This window comes from Hyperolius riggenbachi, chromosome 2 (assembly GCF_040937935.1).
Source record: "Hyperolius riggenbachi isolate aHypRig1 chromosome 2, aHypRig1.pri, whole genome shotgun sequence".
NCBI classification, from domain to species: Eukaryota; Metazoa; Chordata; class Amphibia; order Anura; family Hyperoliidae; genus Hyperolius; species Hyperolius riggenbachi.
In genome coordinates this window covers 571,721,781-571,733,772 of record NC_090647.1, presented here as the reverse complement: position 1 = coordinate 571,733,772, position 11,992 = coordinate 571,721,781, and positions in this window count along the sequence as shown.

Genomic DNA, 11,992 nt, shown 5'->3' with positions numbered 1-11,992 from the left:
ATCAGGCAATGTGGTAGTGTGTCTCTTCTGAGGACAGAGAGTTCCAGCATGGATCAGAGATCAGACAATGCAGTAGTGTCTCTCTTCTGAGGACAGAGAGTTGTAGCATGGATCAGAGATCAGACAATGCGGTAGTGTCTCTTCTGAGGACAGAGAGTTCTAGCATGGATCAGAGATCAGACAATGCAGTAGTGTGTCTCTTCTGAGGACAGAGAGCTCTAGCATGGATCAGAGATCAGACAATGCAGTAGTGTGTCTCTTCTGAGGACAGAGAGCTCTAGCATGGATCAGAGATCAGATAATGCGGTAGTGTGTCTCCTCTGAGGACAGAGAGGTCTAGCATGGATCAGAGATCAGACAATGCGGTAGTGTGTCTCTTCTGAGGACAGAGAGCTCTAGCATGGATCAGAGATCAGACAATGCGGTAGTGTCTCTCCTGAGGACAGAGAGCTCTAGCATGGATCAGAGATCAGACAATGCGGTAGTGTGTCTCTTCTGAGGACGTGGAGATCTTAGCATAGATCAGAGATCAGACAATGCGGTAGTGCGTCTCTTCTGAGGACAGAGAGTTCTAGCATGGATTAGAGATCAGACAATGCGGTAGTGTGTCTCTTCTGAGGACAGAGAGGTCTAGCATGGATCAGAGATCAGACAATGCGGTAGTGTGTCTCTTCTGAGGACAGAGAGGTCTAGCATGGATCAGAGATCAGACAATGCGGTAGTGTGTCTCTTCTGAGGACAGAGAGGTCTAGCATGGATCAGAGATCAGACAATGCGGTAGTGTGTCTCTTCTGAGGACGTGGAGATCTTAGCATAGATCAGAGATCAGACAGTGCGGTAGTGCGTCTCTTCTGAGGACAGAGAGTTCTAGCATGGATTAGAGATCAGACAATGCGGTAGTGTGTCTCTTCTGAGGACAGAGAGGTCTAGCATGGATCAGAGATCAGACAATGCGGTAGTGTGTCTCTTCTGAGGACAGAGAGGTCTAGCATGGATCAGAGATCAGACAATGCGGTAGTGTGTCTCTTCTGAGGACAGAGAGGTCTAGCATGGATCAGAGATCAGACAATGCGGTAGTGTGTCTCTTCTGAGGACGTGGAGATCTTAGCATAGATCAGAGATCAGACAATGCGGTAGTGCGTCTCTTCTGAGGACAGAGAGTTCTAGCATGGATCAGAGATCAGACAATGCGGTAGTGTGTCTCTTCTGAGGACAGAGAGGTCTAGCATGGATCAGAGATCAGACAATGCGGTAGTGTGTCTCTTCTGAGGACGTGGAGATCTTAGCATAGATCAGAGATCAGACAATGCGGTAGTGCGTCTCTTCTGAGGACAGAGAGTTCTAGCATGGATCAGAGATCAGACAATGCGGTAGTGTGTCTCTTCTGAGGACAGAGAGGTCTAGCATGGATCAGAGATCAGACAATGCGGTAGTGTGTCTCTTCTGAGGACGTGGAGATCTTAGCATAGATCAGAGATCAGACAATGCGGTAGTGCGTCTCTTCTGAGGACAGAGAGTTCTAGCATGGATCAGAGATCAGACAATGCGGTAGTGTGTCTCCTCTGAGGACGTGGAGATCTTAGCATAGATCAGAACAATCAGGTAACAAGGGCAAACACTGGAAGTATTCATTCATTAGTTTATTATAAGACTTTACACAAATACATATATATATATATATATATATATATATATATATATATATATATATATATATATATATATATATATATATTTTAAAACTGCCAGACCAGTATATGTGACAGCTGAACAGATTGGTTGGATAGAAGAAGAAAGGGATGAGAGAATGAGGTAGAATGTCTGAAAAACACTGCGTTTGGCTGTGTTTGGAGTCCAGTAGGCAGTAAAGTCTTTTGCTGAAATAATCCAAAGTATTGCGTTTGGCCCGTGTCCTGCTGGCCTGTCTATGATGGAAATTCAACAACAGATGATAAACAATGGACGATGAGGTCTGAGTGTAACAAACGCCTAAAGTGGAGCTGTCAGCCCTACTATCTCAGAAAAAAACCCACATATATAGGTAAATAAATTCTTGTCCACGTTTTGATTTTAGTGATTTTTCTATAATGTAAAAAAATCCTTTTTACGATTCTCCATTTTAACTGTCTTTCTTGAAGCTAATCCTGATGTCATTTCCTCCCTTACTCTCCTCTGCCTGATTGTGTATGCATTGCCCGCCTTCCTCCCAGTCTTCAGACACTCCCACCCAGCTCTGCAATAGAAAGTGAGTTGACTCCGCATGAGAAATATTAGCCAATCAGAGAGGAACAGAGGTGTGGGAGGGAAAGGGGCGCCAATCAGGCTGCATTAGTTATGTCTGAGAGCAAAGTAAAGAAGCAAAAAAGACAACCCAGCATGCCCTGCAACCTCCTTTGTGTGGAAATGTAGTAAGAGGTAAACTGGGGAATGATCATTTATCAACAAGAAAAGTAACAGTGATTTTAGCTTTTGGATTGCCTGGTTAGCATCCGTATTACTTGTTTACCAGATAAAAGTAAAGGATTGATTTTATGCCCAACAGTTACACTTTAACCTCTTGAGGACCTTGGGCTTAAACCGCCCTAGTGACCGGGCAATTTTTTTTACAAAATAGGCCGCTGCAGCTTTAAGGCCTTGCTGCACGGCCGCACAACTCAGCACACAAATGATCTCCCCTCCCCTTTTCTGCCCACCAACAGAGCTTTCTGTTGCTGGGCTATGATCCCTGCTGGGATATGTATTTGTCTGTACATTGGCTTCAATTCGTAAAGCATTCCCACATGCGGTAATGCTGAAAACAGCAGACTTTCCTGAGCACTTAGCAAAATGTCCATTCAATTACCGAGCAGTGAGGTAAATTATTGACTTGGCTGTAAATACCTCCAACACATGTCAGTAATTTGTCAGCAAATGTCAATTCATAAAGCCTGCAGCAAGCGGTAAGCCTGACGATAGTTACCGACATCTCTGGTGAGGTCTTAACAATGCAAAGTCCAGGGAGCCGAGGTCTGTGCAGGGAGCCGAGGTCTGTGCAGGGAGCCGAGGTCTGTGCAGGGAGCCGAAGTCTGTGCAGGGAGCCGAAGTCTGTGTGAGGGCCCTTTTCCACCAGCGCGTTTGCGCTGGCTGAATCGCAAAAACGCAAACCGCTAGCGATTTTACAATCGCTACGGTTTGCTTTTTAACATAGGAATTGCGGGAGGTCATTTCCACTACCGCGATTCGTTTTTGCCAGGAACGCGAACGCGCGGCGGAGCGATATTTGCAGCGATTTTGCTATGCAATGCATAGCATAGCAAAATCGCGGCCGCGAACGTCGGGGAATCGCCGGTAAATGCGATTCAGCAATCGCTAGCGTTCAGCGTGAACTCTAGCGATTGCTAGTGGAAAAGGGCCCTGAGGCTGTGCAGGGAGCAGAGGTCTGTGCGAGTCTGTGCAGGGAGCCGAAGTCTGTGCAGGGAGCCGAAGTCTGTGCAGGGACGAAGTCTGTGTGAGGCTGTGCAGGGAGCCGAAGTCTGTGTGAGTCTGTGCAGTGAAGTCTGTGTGAGTCATCTGTGCAAGGAGTCATCTGTGCAGGGAAGTCTGTGTGAGTCTGTGCAGGGAGCCGAGGTCTGTGTGAGTCTGTGCAGTGAAGTCTGTGTGAGTCTGTGCAGTGAGCTGCGGTCTGTGTGAGTCATCTGTGCAAGGAGTCATCTGTGCAGGGAAGTCTGTGTGAATCTGTGCAGGGAGCCGAAGTCTGTGTGAGGCTGTGCAGTGAGCCGAGGTCTGTGCAGGGAGCCGAAGTCTGTGTGAGTCTGTACAGGGAAGTTTGTGTGAGTCTGTGCAGGGAGCTGAGGTCTGTGTGAGTCTGTGCAGGGAGCCTAAGTCTGTGTGAGTCTGTGCAGGGAGCCGAGGTCTGTGTGAGTCTGTGCAGGGAGCCTAAGTCTGTGTGAGTCTGTGCAGGGAGCCTAAGTCTGTGTGAGTCTGTGCAGTGAGCCGAGGTCTGTGCAGGGAGCCGAGGTCTGTGCAGGGAGCCGAGGTCTGTGCAGGGAGCCGAAGTCTGTGCAGGGAGCCTAAGTCTGTGTGAGTCTGTGCAGGGAGCCTAAGTCTGTGTGAGTCTGTGCAGGGAGCCGAGGTCTGTGCAGTGAGCCGAGGTCTGTGCAGGGAGCTGAAGTCTGTGTGAGTCTGTACAGGGAAGTCTGTGTGAGTCTGTGCAGGGAGCCGAGGTCTGTGTGAGTCCTCTGTGCAGGGAAGTCTGTGTGAGTCCTCTGTGCAGGGAAGTCTGTGTGAGTCCTCTGTGCAAGGAAGTCTGTGTGAGTCATTTGTGCAGGGAGCTGAGGTCTGTGTAAGTCTGTGCAGGGAGCCGGAGTCTGTGCAGGGAGCCGAGGTCTGTGTGAGTCTGTGCAAGGAGCCGAGGTCTGTGTGAGTCTGTGCAGGGAGCCGAGGTCTGTGTGAGTCTGTGCAGGGAGCCGAAGTCTGTGTGAGTCTGTGCAGGGAGCCGAAGTCTGTGCGAGTCATCTGTGCAGCGAGGCAGGGAGCCGAGGTCTGTGCAGGGAGCCGAGGTCTGTGCAGGGAGCCGAAGTCTGTGTGAGTCTGTGCAGGGAGCCTAAGTCTGTGTGAGTCTGTGCAGGGAGCCGAGGTCTGTGCAGTGAGCCGAGGTCTGTGCAGGGAGCTGAAGTCTGTGTGAGTCTGTACAGGGAAGTCTGTGTGAGTCTGTGCAGGGAGCCGAGGTCTGTGTGAGTCTGTGCAGAGAGCCTAAGTCTGTGTGAGTCTGTGCAGGGAGCCTAAGTCTGTGTGAGTCTGTGCAGGGAGCCTAAGTCTGTGTGAGTCTGTGCAGGGAGCCTAAGTCTGTGTGAGTCTGTGCAGGGAGCCGAGGTCTGTGTGAGTCTGTGCAGGGAGCCTAAGTCTGTGAGTCTGTGCAGGGAGCCTAGGTCTGTGTGAGTCTGTGCAGGGAGCCTAAGTCTGTGTGAGTCTGTGCAGGGAGCCTAAGTCTGTGTGAGTCTGTGCAGGGAGCCTAAGTCTGTGTGAGTCTGTGCAGGGAGCCTAAGTCTGTGTGAGTCTGTGCAGAGAGCCGAGGTCTGTGTGAGTCTGTGCAGGGAGCCGAGGTCTGTGTGAGTCTGTGCAGGGAGCCGAAGTCTGTGTGAGTCTGTGCAGGGAGCCGAAGTCTGTGCGAGTCATCTGTGCAGCGAGGCAGGGAGCCGAAGTCTGTGCAGGGAGCCGAGGTCTGTGCAGGGAGCCGAAGTCTGTGTGAGTCTGTGCAGGGAGCCTAAGTCTGTGCAGGGAGCCGAGGTCTGTGCAGTGAGCCGAGGTCTGTGCAGGGAGCTGAAGTCTGTGTGAGTCTGTACAGGGAAGTCTGTGTGAGTCTGTGCAGGGAGCCGAGGTCTGTGTGAGTCTGTGCAGAGAGCCTAAGTCTGTGTGAGTCTGTGCAGGGAGCCTAAGTCTGTGTGAGTCTGTGCAGGGAGCCTAAGTCTGTGTGAGTCTGTGCAGGGAGCCTAAGTCTGTGTGAGTCTGTGCAGGGAGCCGAGGTCTGTGTGAGTCTGTGCAGGGAGCCTAAGTCTGTGAGTCTGTGCAGGGAGCCTAGGTCTGTGTGAGTCTGTGCAGGGAGCCTAAGTCTGTGTGAGTCTGTGCAGGGAGCCTAAGTCTGTGTGAGTCTGTGCAGGGAGCCTAAGTCTGTGTGAGTCTGTGCAGGGAGCCTAAGTCTGTGTGAGTCTGTGCAGAGAGCCGAGGTCTGTGTGAGTCTGTGCAGGGAGCCGAAGTCTGTGTGAGTCTGTGCAGGGAGCCAAAGTCTGTGTGAGTCTGTGCAGGGAGCCTAAGTCTGTGTGAGTCTGTGCAGGGAGCCTAGGTCTGTGTGAGTCTGTGCAGGGAGCCGAGGTCTGTGTGAGTCTGTGCAGGGAGCCGAGGTCTGTGTGAGTCTGTGCAGTGAAGTCTGTGTGAGTCTGTGCAGTGAGCTGAGGTCTGTGTGAGTCATCTGTGCAAGGAGTCATCTGTGCAGGGAAGTCTGTGTGAATCTGTGCAGGGAGCCGAAGTCTGTGTGAGGCTGTGCAGTGAGCCGAGGTCTGTGCAGGGAGCCGAAGTCTGTGTGAGTCTGTACAGGGAAGTTTGTGTGAGTCTGTGCAGGGAGCTGAGGTCTGTGTGAGTCTGTGCAGGGAGCCTAAGTCTGTGTGAGTCTGTGCAGGGAGCCTAAGTCTGTGTGAGTCTGTGCAGGGAGCCTAAGTCTGTGTGAGTCTGTGCAGGGAGCCGAGGTCTGTGTGAGTCTGTGCAGGGAGCCTAAGTCTGTGTGAGTCTGTGCAGGGAGCCTAAGTCTGTGTGAGTCTGTGCAGTGAGCCGAGGTCTGTGCAGGGAGCCGAGGTCTGTGCAGGGAGCCGAGGTCTGTGCAGGGAGCTGAAGTCTGTGCAGGGAGCCGAAGTCTGTGTGAGTCTGTGCAGGGAGCCGAGGTCTGTGCAGTGAGCCGAGGTCTGTGCAGGGAGCTGAAGTCTGTGTGAGTCTGTACAGGGAAGTCTGTGTGAGTCTGTGCAGGGAGCCGAGGTCTGTGTGAGTCCTCTGTGCAGGGAAGTCTGTGTGAGTCCTCTGTGCAGGGAAGTCTGTGTGAGTCCTCTGTGCAAGGAAGTCTGTGTGAGTCATTTGTGCAGGGAGCTGAGGTCTGTGTAAGTCTGTGCAGGGAGCCGAGGTCTGTGCGAGTCTGTGCAGGGAGCCGAAGTCTGTGTGAGTCTGTGCAGGGAGCCGAGGTCTGTGTGAATCTGTGCAGGGAGCCGGAGTCTGTGCAGGGAGCCGGAGTCTGTGCAGGGAGCCGGAGTCTGTGCAGGGAGCCGGAGTCTGTGCAGGGAGCCGGAGTCTGTGCAGGGAGCCGAAGTCTGTGTGAGTCTGTGCAGGGAGCCGAGGTCTGTGTGAGTCTGTGCAAGGAGCCGAGGTCTGTGTGAGTCTGTGCAGGGAGCCGAGGTCTGTGTGAGTCTGTGCAGGGAGCCGAAGTCTGTGTGAGTCATCTGTGCAGCGAGGCAGGGAGCCGAAGTCTGTGCAGGGAGCCGAGGTCTGTGCAGGGAGCTGAAGTCTGTGTGAGTCTGTGCAGGGAGCCTAAGTCTGTGTGAGTCTGTGCAGGGAGCCGAGGTCTGTGCAGTGAGCCGAGGTCTGTGCAGGGAGCTGAAGTCTGTGTGAGTCTGTACAGGGAAGTCTGTGTGAGTCTGTGCAGGGAGCCGAGGTCTGTGTGAGTCTGTGCAGAGAGCCTAAGTCTGTGTGAGTCTGTGCAGGGAGCCTAAGTCTGTGTGAGTCTGTGCAGGGAGCCTAAGTCTGTGTGAGTCTGTGCAGGGAGCCTAAGTCTGTGTGAGTCTGTGCAGGGAGCCTAAGTCTGTGTGAGTCTGTGCAGGGAGCCGAGGTCTGTGTGAGTCTGTGCAGGGAGCCTAAGTCTGTGTGAGTCTGTGCAGGGAGCCTAGGTCTGTGTGAGTCTGTGCAGGGAGCCGAGGTCTGTGTGAGTCTGTGCAGGGAGCCGAGGTCTGTGTGAATCTGTGCAGGGAGCCTAAGTCTGTGTGAGTCTGTGCAGAGAGCCGAGGTCTGTGTGAGTCTGTGCAGGGAGCCGAAGTCTGTGTGAGTCTGTGCAGGGAGCCTAAGTCTGTGTGAATCTGTGCAGGGAGCCTAAGTCTGTGTGAGTCTGTGCAGGGAGCCGAGGTCTGTGTGAGTCTGTGCAGGGAGCCGAGGTCTGTGTGAGTCTGTGCAGGGAGCCAAGGTCTGTGTGAGTCTGTGCAGGGAGCCGAAGTCTGTGTGAGTCTGTGCAGGGAGCCTAGGTCTGTGTGAGTCTGTGCAGGGAGCCTAAGTCTGTGTGAGTCTGTGCAGGGAGCCGAGGTCTGTGTGAGTCTGTGCAGGGAGCCGAGGTCTGTGTGAGTCTGTGCAGGGAGCCGAGGTCTGTGTGAGTCTGTGCAGGGAGCCTAAGTCTGTGTGAGTCTGTGCAGGGAGCCTAGGTCTGTGTGAGTCTGTGCAGGGAGCCGAGGTCTGTGTGAGTCTGTGCAGGGAGCCGAGGTCTGTGTGAATCTGTGCAGGGAGCCTAAGTCTGTGTGAGTCTGTGCAGAGAGCCGAGGTCTGTGTGAGTCTGTGCAGGGAGCCGAGGTCTGTGTGAGTCTGTGCAGGGAGCCGAGGTCTGTGTGAGTCTGTGCAGGGAGCCTAAGTCTGTGTGAGTCTGTGCAGGGAGCCTAAGTCTGTGTGAGTCTGTGCAGGGAGCCTAGGTCTGTGTGAGTCTGTGCAGGGAGCCGAAGTCTGTGTGAGTCATCTGTGCAGAGGGAAGTCTGTGAGTCATCTGTGCAGGGAGCCATCTGTGTGAGTCATCTGTGCAGAGGGAAGTCTGTGAGTCATCTGTGCAGGGAGCCGATGTCTGTGTATGTCCTCTGTGCAGGGAAGTCTGTGTGAGTCTGTGCAGGGAGCCGAGGTCTGTGTGAGTCCTCTGTGCAGGGAAGTCTGTGTGAGTCCTCTGTGCAGGGAAGTCTGTGTGAGTCCTCTGTGCAAGGAAGTCTGTGTGAGTCATTTGTGCAGGGAGCTGAGGTCTGTGTGAGTCTGTGCAGGGAGCCGAGGTCTGTGTGAGTCTGTGCAGGGAGCCGAAGTCTGTGTGAATCTGTGCAGGGAGCCGGAGTCTGTGCAGGGAGCCGAAGTCTGTGTGAGTCTGTGCAGGGAGCCGAGGTCTGTGTGAGTCTGTGCAGGGAGCCGAGGTCTGTGTGAGTCTGTGCAGGGAGCCGAGGTCTGTGTGAGTCTGTGCAGGGAGCCGAAGTCTGTGTGAGTTTGTGCAGGGAGTCATCTGTGCAGCGAAGTCTGTGTGAGTCATCTATGCAGGGAGCCGACGTCTGTGCGGGGAACCATAATTACAGCTTGTAACAAAAGATATCGGCACACTTCTGCTGTACCGCTCAATGGGCTGTGGTAATTTACCGAACTTCAAAGGCAGCTGTGAAAATCTTTATGAATTGGCACACAAAGGTCTAAAATACTGAATGCGGTATTTTCACTCCCAGATTTTTTTTTTATCGCACTTTTATGAATTGAGGCCATTATTTTTTAATAAATTGTCATATTTATTTATGTTCAGAGCCTCCCTCCACCCGCCAGCTAATGACCGCGGTCGGCTTCAGCCTATGACAAAGGATTGCTCCTAACCCTCCCAAGGGGCCAGCGCTGCCGTAGATCACAACGCTGTACAGTGTACAAATGTGTTCAAAATTATTCAACCCCCACAGAAACTGAGTGTTTTGGCCAGTTAGACATTGATTTTGATCATTTTAGTCATCTTGTTTACAATTAAATCAAAGAGGCACTTGTAAGTCAGACAAATATAATATAACATTTATAATGAAATAACCACAAATCTTTTCTGTGCTCACATCACTATCAGTTTTATTCCACCCCCAAGTGACATTCATTCTTAGTACTCAGTACAACATCCTTTTCCAGGTATAACAGCTTTTACACGTGAAGCATAGCTTGTCACAAGTGTCTTGCAGCCATCTGCGGGTATCTCAGCCCATTCTTCATGGGCAAAAGCCTCCAGTTCAGTCACATTCTTAGGCTTGCGCGCTGCAACTGCTTTCTTGTCCCACCAGAGGTTCTCAATCGGATTTAAAGAGACACTGAAGCGAGACTAAATCTCGCTTCAGCTCTCATATATAGCAGGGGCACGTGTGCCCCTGCTAAAACGCCGCTATCCCGCGGCTAAACGGGGGTCCCTTCACCCCCAACCCACCCCCCGCAAAAGTTGGTCGCAAAGTTGGTCGTGGACTTTGCTTTCTGGAGGCAAGGGCTAACGGCCGCAGCCCTGCCTCCAGTCGCGTCTATCAGACGCGCATCGCCGCCTCTCCCCCGCCCCTCTCAGTGAAGGAAGACTGAGAGGGGTGGGGGAGAGGCGGAGATATGCGCTGACAGACGCGCGTGGGGCAGGGCTGCGGCGGATAGCCCTGCCCCAATGCATGGTGTGACAATCCAGCCCGCGATCCCGTCCAATCTGCTCCCGTTAGCATACGCAGGAGGTACGGGTGCAGACGGACAACAAAGACCGGTTGCTGGATCGTCAGAGGGAGAAGAAGGTTAATGTGATAGAGCGTGTCAATCCGGTCTAATCTGCTCCCGTTAGCGTACGCAGGAAGTACGGTGAGCAGACGGACAACAAAGACCGGTTGCTGGATCGTCAGAGGAAAGAAGGTTAATGCGACAGAGCGTGCCAATCTCGTTTAATCTGCTCCCGTTAGCGTACGCAGGAAGTACGGTGAGCAGACTGACAAAAAAGACCGGTTGCTGGATCGTCAGAGGAAGGAGGTTAATGCGACAGAGCGTGCCAATCCCATCTAATCTGCTCCCGTTAGCATACGCAGGAAGTACGGTGAACAGACTGACAATAAGGATTGATCGCGCAGCTGTCGACAATATGTAATGGGATAAACATCCACCAATCCCGTATTACTAGGCCACTGTTGCCATGCAGGTCTCATGCACTAGAGACTGCTGGAGGCAAATTCACTGTGTGCATAGCAAACGGTTAAGGTTGGTTGGAGGTGCCCATACATGTACAATCCCGATTGTATATACAATTGTTAAACTAAATATCGATTTCGCGCTTGAAATCAGGTAATTTCACTGCCACCACTCTCTGATTTGATAGGGCGAAGAGACCCCAACGCTATCATAATACGGTAGCCAGCCCAATCACATTCGACACGCTCCAGTCACCGTTTGGGGAATAGTCACTTCCGACGGCTTAAAGACTGTGAGCAATGTGACGTTAAAGAAAGGTTACTGGGTCCATATATGATGCAATCTCGATTGTATCCAATCGAGGAACTAAAGTTATCGATTTCGCACAGGAAATCTGGTACTAGCTAATCCTAGAAGGAAGAAACGGTTATTTACAACCTAGCTAGCAAATCAACAAGTTATAAGAAAATAATAAAACAATGCGGTAGTATGACTGACTCTTCAGAGGGCAGATTCGTTATAGCAGCAATCAGATGACCAGAACAGGCACACGACTGAACGATAAAATCATTCGTTTTAATTCTAAAACTAAATACACACAGCTTAATGTAGGCCAGAGATAGATATACCTGTCCGGCAGAACAGATTGGTTTGATAGAAAGAGAATAAAGATGAAAAGAAACAGAATGTCTTAATATACAGTTCAAATACCGTTATTGGCAGTCCATGCGGCAATCAAGTGTTTTAGCTAATTAAAAGCCATAGCAAATGCTTGGAAATTGTTTAGAACCAATTATAATGTTCTACGATTAGATATATATTTGTCAAGGGGTACTTGTGATAATGATTCTTATGCTAGGGGGTACTTGGTGAGTAAAGGTGACCATACACTGGTCGATTTGCCATCAGATCGACCAACAGATAGATCCCTCTCTGATTGAATCTGATCAGAGAGGGATCGTATGGCTGCCTTTACTGCAAACAGATTGTGAATCGATTTCAGCCTGAGACCGATCACAATCTGTGGAGCTGCTGCCGCTTCCTACTAGGGCGTTCTACTGTTTAAACTTTCTGCCATGACAGGAAGTCAAACCAGCTGGAGCCCAGCGGAGAAGACGACAGCGGAGACTGGGGGAGTCGCACCGGCCGTAACAGGTAATGTATTGCCGCTATATTTCGTTGGTCGTCGGACATTCGTACGCTGCAGAATCTACTGCACGGACGGATCAACGGGAACGATTGATTTTGGACGGAAATCGATCATTCTGTCAGTGTTTGCGCAACGATTTTACAGCAGATCTGATCATAGTGATTGAATCTGCTGTATATCGTTAGGTGTATGGGCCCCTTGAAGGGGAATTTCAGCCTAAACCAACATACTGTCATTAAGTTACATTAGTTATGTTAATTAGAATAGATAGGTAATATAATCTCTTACCCACCCTGTTTTAAAAGAACAGGCAAATGTTTGTGATTCATGGGGGCTGCCATCTTTGTCATGGGGGCAGCCATCTTTTTGGTTGAAAGGAGGTGACAAGGAGCAGGAGACACAGTTCCAACTGTCCTGTGTCCTGATAACCCC